Source organism: Bison bison, unplaced genomic scaffold (assembly GCF_000754665.1).
Source record: "Bison bison bison isolate TAMUID 2011002044 unplaced genomic scaffold, Bison_UMD1.0 scf7180017864353, whole genome shotgun sequence".
Taxonomy (NCBI): domain Eukaryota; kingdom Metazoa; phylum Chordata; class Mammalia; order Artiodactyla; family Bovidae; genus Bison; species Bison bison.
In genome coordinates, this window is record NW_011494925.1 from 3,120,979 (window position 1) to 3,130,754 (window position 9,776).

Consider the following 9,776-nt stretch of genomic DNA (forward strand, 5'->3'; position numbering starts at 1 on the left):
GCTTTCTCTTTTGCATTCAAATATTTTCATGTTAAGACTTATTAATAGTTTTCGTAATTTCAACCCTCCTCCCCAGGTGATGAAAACATAGTGTTAATCCACCTTCAAACCTTCTCGGGTGATGAATGGGCAGATAAAGGAAGTTTATCTGGAATCTCTCCTGTAAGGCCAGATGCAGGGGAGATGTGACCTACAGCCCTGAGTGGCACAAGGAATCAAGACAGTTGGGTGGCGATTAAGTTAATGTCCAATTTCACGCAGCCCACCTTCCTTTTTTAAAAAAAAAATTGTATTGACGTCTAGTTGATTAGAATGTTATGCTAAACCCACAGCAAACATTATCCTCAATGGTGAAAAATTGAAAGCATTTCCCCTAAAGTCAGGAACAGGACAAGGGTGCCCACTCTCACCACTACTATTCAACATACTTTTGGAAGTTTTGGCCACGACAATCAGAGAAGAAAAAGAAATAAAAGGAATCCAGATTGGAAAAGAAGAAGTAAAACTCTCACTGTTTGCAGATGACATGATCTTCTACATAGAAAACCCTAAAGACTCCACCAGAAAATTACTAGAGCTAATCAATGAATATAGTAAAGTTGCAGGATATAAAATTAACACACAGAAATCCCTTGCATTCCTATACACTAACAATGAGAAAACAGAAACAGAAATTAAGGAAACAATTCCATTCACAATTGCAATGAAAAGAATAAAATACCTAGGAACAAATCTACCTAAAGAAACAAAAGAAAAAAAAAAAGAAAGAAACAAAAGACCTATATATAGAAAACTATAAAACACTGATGAAAGAAATCAAAGAGGACACTAATAGATGGAGAGATATACCATGTTCACGGATTGGAAGAAGCAATATAGTGAAAATGCTTATACTACCCAAAGCGATCTATAGATTCAGTGCAATCCCTATCAAGCTACCAATGGTATTTTTCACAGAACTAGAACAAATTATTTCACAATTTGTATGGAAATACGAAAAACCTCGAATAGCCAAAGCAATTTTGAGAAAGAAGAATGGAACTGGAGGAATCCACCTGCCTGACTTCAGGCTCTATTACAAAGCTACAGTCATCAAGACAGTATGGTACTGGCACAAAGACAGAAATATAGATCAATGGAACAAAATAGAAAGCCCAGAGATAAATCCAAGCACCTATGGACACCTTATCTTCCACAAAGGAGGCAAAAATATACAATGGAGAAAAGACAATCTCTTTAACAAGTGGTGCTGGGAAAACTGGTCAACCACTTGTAAAAGAATGAAACTAGAACACTTTCTAACACCATACACAAAAATAAACTCAAAATTGATTAAAGATCTAAACGTAAGACCAAAAATTATAAAACTTCTAAAGGAAGACATAGGCAAAACACTCTCTGACATAAATCACAGCAGGATCCTCTATGACCCACCTCTCAGAGTAATGGAAATAAAAGCAAAAATAAACAAATGAGACCTAATTAAACTTAAAAGCTTTTGCACAACGAAGGAAACTATAAACAAGGTGAAAAGACAGCCTTCAGAATGGGAGAAAATGATAGCAAACAAAGCAACTGAAAAATAATTAATCTCAAAAATATACAAGCAGCTCCTGCATCTCAATTCCAGAAAAATAAATGACCCAATCAAAAAATGGGCCAAAGAACTAAACAGACATTTCTCCAAAGAAGACATACAGATGGCTAACAAATGCATGAAAAGATGCTCAACATCACCCATTATCAGAGAAATGCAAATCAAAACCACAATGAGGTTCCATCTCACGCCGGTCAGGATGGCTGCTACCCAAAAGTCTACAAGCAATAAATGCTGGAGAGGATGTGGAGAAAAGTGAACCTTCTTACACTGTTGGTAGGAATGCAAACTAGTATAGCCACTAAGGAGAACAGTGTGGAGATTCCTATATAACTGGAAATAGAACTGCCATACGACCCAGCAATCCCATTGCTGGGCATACACACCAAGGAAACCAGAATTGAAAGAGACACATGTACCCCAATGTTCATTGCAGCACTGTTTATAATAGCCAGGACATGGAAGCAACCTAGATGTCCATCAGCAGATGAATGGATAAGAAAGCCGTTGTACATATACACAATGGAATATTATTCAGCCATTAAAAAGAATACATTTGAATCAGTTCTAATGAGGTGGATGAAACTGGAGCCTATTATACAGAATGAAGTAAGTCAGAAAGAAAAACACCAATACAGTATCAGTTCAGTTCAGTTGCTCAGTCATGTCCAACTCTTTGAGACCCCATGAATCGCAGCATGCCAGGCCTCCTTGTCCATCACCAACTCCCAGAGTTCACTCAGACTCACGTCCATCAAGTCAATGATGCCGTATACTAATGCATATATATGGAATTTAGGAAGATGGTAATGATGACCCTATATGAGAGATAGCAAAAGAGACACAGATGTATAGAACAGTCTTTTGGACTCTGGGAGAGGGCGAGGGTGGGATGCTTTGAGAGAATGGCATTGAAATATGTATATTATCATATGTGAAACAGACTGCCAGTCCAGGTTCCATGCATGAGACAGGGTGCTCAAGGCCAGTGCACTGGGATGACCCTGAGGGATGGGATGGGGAGGGATGGGGGAATGCATTGCACCCAGGGCTGATTCATGTCAATGTATGGCAAAAACAACTACAATATTGTAAAGTAATTAGCCTCCAATTAAAAACAAACAAACAGAAAAGAATGTTGTGCTAATTTCTACTGTACAGCAAGTGACTCAGTTATATATATCTACGTGTATTCTTTTTCATATTCTTTTCCATTATGGTTTATCCCAGTTTATCACTTGTTGTTGGAAGTTTTCCTCTCTTGAAATGAGAACTGAAGCATCTAAACCAGCAGGTTTCAAAGCTGTGAGAACAGAAAGCAAGAACTCTTCTGTGGGTTATTAGGTCCCACCCTGTGGTTCCGAGACAGAGGGCCAAAGAGCATCATCAACCCATCTACTGGCTTAAGACATCGCCATGTCCTGTGGGATGGTACCCAGCGTCCCTAGGGGCTGCCTGCCAGGCTGCTCTGTTCTTTCAGGGCCACTGATGGGGTGTGTGATGGTTGGCTGGAGGGTGAGAAGAGAGGAGCCCAGGGCTACATGTCTTCACCAGGAAGGAGGATGGTCCCCATGCAGGGCTCCAGGACCTTGGGCAAGGGGTGTCTGAAGTTCACACAAGCATTTCATTCAGGGAGGACAAATCCATACCCAGAAAGGATGCCTTTCCATTCATGAAGAACCAGTCATGATGAGAGGAGCAAAACATCAATACCTCACCGCTAGGTTTCCGGCAATGCCTCTCATCTCTGCCCCCCACAGTTACCAGGCAATAGGATCCATTCATGGTTGTCCTGCTGGCAGACTGGGCCCTTGGCGGTGGTGGTACCCAGGTTGCCTTGAGAAAGAGGATGTCTGTGCTGAGCAGTTGAAAACCTCCATCTCTGTTCCCATGATGCACTGAGCCTCCATGGAGCTGGAGGAAGATTCTGGTCCACAGCACGGACCATCTCGTCCACTGACTACTGAGTCTTCTCTGCAGTAGAGACCCTTTGACAAGCATTTACAGGGAACAAAAATCCTGGGACGCCCCGGGGTCATAGGTCTAGGGGCAAAGGCAGGTGGTGAGAACAGACGTCAGCACGCAGTCCTTATGCAGGAAAGCCTGCTTTCCTCAGACAGGGAGAAATCTAGTGAGACAGGCTGGAGCAATCGGAGTAGGGGTTGTCCGGGTTCTTAGTTGAGTCCACTCAGCTGTCTCCCTCCCAAATCCCCAGGTCCCTCCTCTTCCCCGCTAATGCCATAAATTTAACATAAGGGACTTACTGTGGTTGTCATTTGGTTTTCTTTTTTAAATATATTATTATTCACTTATTTTTGACTGAGCTGGGTCTTCATTGCTGCTCACGGGCTTTTTCTGCTTGTAGCGAGTGGGGGCTGCTCACTAGCTGAGTCTGGAGGCCTTCTCATCGCAGGGCCTTCTCCTGTTGTTGGACACGGGCTCTGGAGCTCAGGCTCAGTAAGTTACGGCTCACTGTCTTAGCTGCCCCCTGGCATGTGGAATCTTCCCAGACCAGGGATCTGACCTGTGTTCCCTGTGTTGGCAGGCAGATTCTTAACCACTAACCAACCCCCCAGGGAAGTCCTGGTTATCATTTCTTCTGGCCGCACAATTAGATACTGGGCCTGATCCACAGCCAGGCCCGCCTTGTGGCTACAAGAAATAAACCGTTGTTTTGACACTGACCTCTGAGTGACCTCTTGGATTTGTGCCTAACCCAAGACTTCCAGCTCAGAACTGGACGGCTGTTTCAGAAGCTTTCCAGCACCATCTGCGTGATCATTATTACTGCACATCAGTGGAATGTAGCCTCTAGTTTGTATCCCAAACCCCTGAAACCCAAACCCAAACCCTTGAGCATCCTAACTCAAACAACAGGTGACGGTTTAGCCCAGAGAGGTGGGAGCCATGGCAGGCCTGTCCAACAGAAAGCCAGCACCAGAAAGTGCAGCCACTGCCTGAGACCCAAGGAAACATGGGGAGAAAAGCCCCTGTGGCTTGTCCCTTCCTCCTGCTCAGTCCTCCGACCCTGGTCTCCCTTGACTGAATCACCTTTCTGCTGTTTTTGTTCAGTAGCGTAGTTGTGTCCGACTCTTTGAGACCCCATGGACTGCAGCACGCCAGGTTGCCCTGTTCTTCACCATCTCCCAGAGGTTGTTCACACTCATGTCCACTGCATTGGTGATGCCATCCAACCATCTCGTCCTCTGTTGTCCCCTTCTCTTCCTGCCTTCAATCTTTCCCAGCCTCAGGGTCTTTTCGAATGAGTTGGCTCTTCGCATCAGGTGGCCAAAGTATTGGAGCTTCAGCTTCAGCATCAGTCCTTCCAATGAATATTTAGTGTTGATTTCCCTTAGGATTGACTGACTAGTTTGAGAGTCTGGGAAATGGAGTCAGGGTCAGCCCCAAGTGACACAGAGCCAAACAGGGGACATATGAGGAAGAAATCTGAGGGCACAAACTGCCAAGGACCCTGCACGGCAGGCTTAGGGTGAGTAGAACCCAGGTACATAAAGCAGGTCATGCTCACAAAACGGGCTCTGATGGGCAACAACCCCAAGGACTCACCATGATGCATCTGAATGAACTCTTGTGACTTGTAAATAGAACTACTGAATGTAAATAAATGTCAAGGGCAAAGAAAACACAACAAAGGTAAAATCGAACAAGCAAATAACCATGTCAGATAAGGAGGTCACCACTCCCGATGTGAGGTTCTGGGTCCGGCGGATCCCTGTAGTCCACCTGGGAGGGGAGTGTGGACTTGCTCCGGGCAGGGCTGGAATGAGCTGGCCCCCTCGCCCACACACCTTCCAGATCACAGGTGCATCCAGAACTCTGCCCTGGCAAGCAGATTTCAAGCACCTCTTTTGCAACCCTCTACATATCTTTTCAAGACATACCAAGTATCTCAAGGAAGTCAAAACCATCACTACTACCAGAGGTTAGACTGCGGGCTGGGGGTGGGGGAAATCAAACTTTTCAAGCTGCAAGAAGTCTTAGGGTGACCTCGCCTAATAAGGAGCCACCTACAAGTGACATACTGTCTATCTTCAGGAGAAAGACGTCTCGAATGTTACATTCAAAGGCTGATGCAGCCTTGCGATTCCTGATTTTAAGTTGCTGTTTCTTCCGTTTTGCAGAGGAGACCTGTTAACCCTGTTTTCCCTACAGAGGCCCTTCTGCAACAAAGTGTACTCATCACCACCCAGGGCTCTGCCACTGAAGAAATCTGCACCCAAAGAGGGGCGTGGCTTGCTGGCCAAGGTCACACAGTCAAGGGCAAAGCCCACATTGAAAACCCACCTTTCCTTGCTCCTAAGCCCAGCGCTCCTTCCTGTTTCAACCGTTGCCAGTTGCCAAGAAAAAGATGTGAGCTCTCACTTGAAGCCCAGGAGATTGCGATGAGGCAACAGACCTCTAGCCCGGCCCGATGGCCCCCGAGGCCAGGCCGCCCTGCGAATGATCAATTGCACCAGCCCCAAGCTGTGTCGCAAGACGGCTTGAAATATCAATCCCAACTGTGACATATGGGAATTCAAATGAAAAATTTGAGAAGAAGCCAGACTTGGGGCAACCCAGGCTCTCATTTGGGTAGAAAGCACACAGTACTTTGAATCCTACATGTCACGCACATTTATTTATCTCTTGTCTGGCTCTAGTCCTGGGCTCTCTCGGAACACGGGGCAAACATCTGTGATGGCAGGGGTCCCACGCCCTCCCTGCCTGCACCTGCCCACCACCTGTGCTAAGTGCTCACAGCTCCAGGTCTCTAGAAACGAGTGGTTCCAACAGGGAGCAGCACTTGAAAAATACATGCTCAATAGATGAAAGCGCCAATGAGGAGAAGGTGCTGGTCAGTCATCACGCTTTCTAGAGACTGACGATTCCTATAGTTCCAAAGGTGATGTGCCACGTGCTCAAGTTCTGCTGGCATCTTCCATCCACCAGGCAACATATGTGAAGCAGTCACAAATTAATAGTCCTTGAAATCAATTTCTAAATAACCCAACAGCTGAGAAGTATAACTCCTAAAATATTTGTTGGAAGAATATTTACAGATGGCTTGTCATTGTCATAAAATAATATTACATAGCATTATGCCTTAGCACTGTATAAGGGCTAATATGAACATTCTGGCTTTATTTATTTCTTTTTGGCTGTGCTGGGTCTTGGTTGCTCTGCGGCTTTTCTCTAGCTGCAGTGAGTTGGGGCTGCTCTCTAGCTGCAGTGAGCAGGCTTCTCACTGAGGTGGCTTCCCTTGTTGCTGGGCGTGGGCTCGAGGGCACACTTGTGGCACATGGGCTCAGTGGCGGTAGCTCCCAGTGCCCTGAGGCATGTGGAATCTTTCCAGACTAGAGATCGAACGCATGTCTCCTGCGTTGGCAGGTGAATTCTTCACTCCTGAGCCACCAGGGAAGCTCCCATCCTTGCTTTTAACTTCAGAGATGTTTCTTAAGTAGGTTAATATGAGCAATGATATCTTTTTAAATATGAATTAAGGTTTTACTGAGTGGTTTCCTTAGAAGACTATTCTGAAAAGGAAAATGAAAAGATAACTCAGTGAACATTGGCACAGACACAGATTGGATGGAACTTGAGTTCGTGAGCTTGGGTTTTTGCCATTGAAGCCTGTGATCTGAAACTGGGCTAGGAGGTCCCAGGAGGTCGATCCTGGGACAAGCCCATGAGAACAAGCAGTGCATGTGGGGGGTGAGCCAGGGAAGGGCAGACAGGCAGCCAAGGTTCTGACAGTGAAGCAGGGACAGGGCGCAAACATCAGGGCTCAGCGAGGGCATGGGGCACACTTCAGCCCTACCGAGAGGAAGAAGGGGAGGCGCTGGCCCCCCACTCCAGCCCTCACTGATGGAGCTGCTCCTAGGAGATCGCCTCCCAGGCACTTTAAGCCTGCCCACCAGCTGGCCAGCCGCAGTCCAAGGCAGACCCAGAGAACATTCCAGAGGCAGAGAACGCAGGGAGCCGACAGCTCCAAGGAGAAGCAGCCAGGGAGGCTAGGAGGATATGGCCAGCTACTTGCCCTCTGCCCTCTGCTCTTCCTAGGCTTGGGAGCCCCAGGCCTCTACAAAGACTTGGTATCATGGAGGCCTCCTCACCGGTGAATATCTCCTGTGATGCCCAGTCATTCTCCAGAAAGTACAGGCCCCAGCTTCCCTGGACGGGTGTGGACACCCTAAGTGAGGGGTGCTGTAGCCTGGTCCAGTGATGACGTTGCTGAAAGACAACCCTTTTATTAATGAAAACCACACGCTCCGATTATATACACTTTCTGCATCAGAAAGGCCATTTCAGAAACAAACATGTTGAGAACCCAGGACACTGAAAGAAGAGACTCACTCATAAAAAACAAAGCCAGGGAAGCAAGTCATTACTCACCAAAGAAATGTCAAATGTGCTAGAAGAAAATATCCTCTAGCTCACCAACTGGCGGCCGATCTGCTAGGTAAGAGTGAGCAGTTTGCACCTTTCGGTGGTTCAGGGAGTCCTGGAGAAGAAGAGCAGCCCGGCTGGGGCTTGGCTGGGAAGGACAGAGACACGACGAGGGGGTCAGAGGAGGGGAGCGTGGGGTGCAGACCCGGGCTGGGCAGGGCTGTCCTGGCTCCTGGCAGCAGCTCCGGCAAGCACAGGAGATCCAGTGCAAGCGGCATTCCCAGGCTCACCGTGACATCCCGCAGCTGCCAGGAGACACAGTGCATTCTCACTCGCCACCTCTCCTGCCAGGGCGCCATCCGGGTTCTGATTTTGCCAACAGACCCCTGACACCTTTTACCGCACTTTTCCCTCCAGCACAGTGAGCACCCAGGATCTGGTACTTCATTCATCTACCGTGTCTCCTTAGTCACCGTTACCCTGGAACATTCCAGCAGCTTAAAAAAAAAAATCTTTTATGGTATTTGGTTTCTGAAGAATAATTTCCTCCTCCCTTTTGAATAGAATTGCTCTCATTTAGGGCTGGACACCTTTCTTGCCTGTGAGCCACATAAGCAATGCTGTGTTCCCTGCAGACCTGCAGTGGCCTCTGGACCCTCTCTGACAATGCCCATCAAGCGTCACCCAGTTCCTATAGCGTGGTTCCTCTGTGGGCTTCCCAGGTGGTGCTAGTGGTAAAGAACTTGCCTGCCAGTGCAGGAGACACAGGAGATCCAGGTTTGACCCCTGGGTCAGGAAGATCCCCTGAAGGAGAGAATGGCAACCCACTCCAGTATCCTTGCCTGGAGAATCCCACAGACAGAGGAGCCTGGGGGCTTTGGTCCATGGGATCACAGAGTCGGACACAACTGAGTGACTTAGCACATACACATGGTCTCACTGGTTCCCCTGCAAAGGGTGCACGTGTGCTGATCTTCACAAACCTCCCCTGAGACTCAGCATCCAGCAGGAACTCTTGCCTGAGTCCATCTTTACCGTGACGGCTGCACACGATGCCACGGCTGACACTCCTCACACGTCACCAGCCAGCACTGGGCATTCCTGTAATCCTCCTTTCTCTCCCGTTCATTTATCGTGTAATTATCATTATGGACTGAAGGTTGCTATTTTTTAAATAGTCAATAAGTCTCTACTGTGCTTAATTGGCTGCTGAAATTGAGCTAGATTTGGCCGATGAGATCCCATCAAGTCGGCTCCCGTGTCCTTTCAACACGCCGCATCTTGATTTTTAATCGCTCCTTATTTTGTGGCATATGCCATCCCACACTCATGCAGTCTACGCCGTCCTAGCTCTGACATCAGCCATCTCTACGAGGAGTCCGCCTGGCTCCTTTTGGTGGGAAATAGTACTCGACACCAAGGTCTGGGTGCGGGTGTGCTCATTGCTCCGAGGAGTACTTGCTTCTAGGTCCTTCGATGGACACAGCGCTCAACAATGTCTTGAGTGACTGGACAAATTCGTGCATCCCTATCTTAGGGATGTCCTTTCCAAGGGTCAGCTTTTATCAGAACCGGCATCATAAAACACAGTTCTCTCCTAGGAACAAAGGGTCCTAGAGTTCAGATGAAGAGAAAATCGATACAGACACCATGATAAAGGACTGGGTTTCCGGTGCAAAGGGTGCGGCTCTGCGCAGGTATTGCCAGGATCAAACGTCCCTCCAGGATGGAGCTGTCAACATCTGAACCCCCGTATGGGTCACTAGGGTTTGAATCTTTCCCGTGACCTTGG

The 9,776-nt window shown here is 47.3% G+C and overlaps 1 long non-coding RNA gene across 1 annotated transcript; it reads right to left on the minus strand.

Annotated features, from left to right (window-relative positions):
• Window positions 1–6,947: 6,947 nt before the first annotated feature.
• On the minus strand, window positions 6,948–9,539 carry LOC104999513. Its single transcript, XR_826596.1, has 4 exons — window positions 9,020–9,539; window positions 7,991–8,132; window positions 7,711–7,828; window positions 6,948–7,131 (listed from the first exon to the last, which is right to left on the minus strand). It is a non-coding gene; the product is annotated as an uncharacterized LOC104999513 (long non-coding RNA).
• Between the last annotated feature and the right edge of the window lie 237 nt (window positions 9,540–9,776).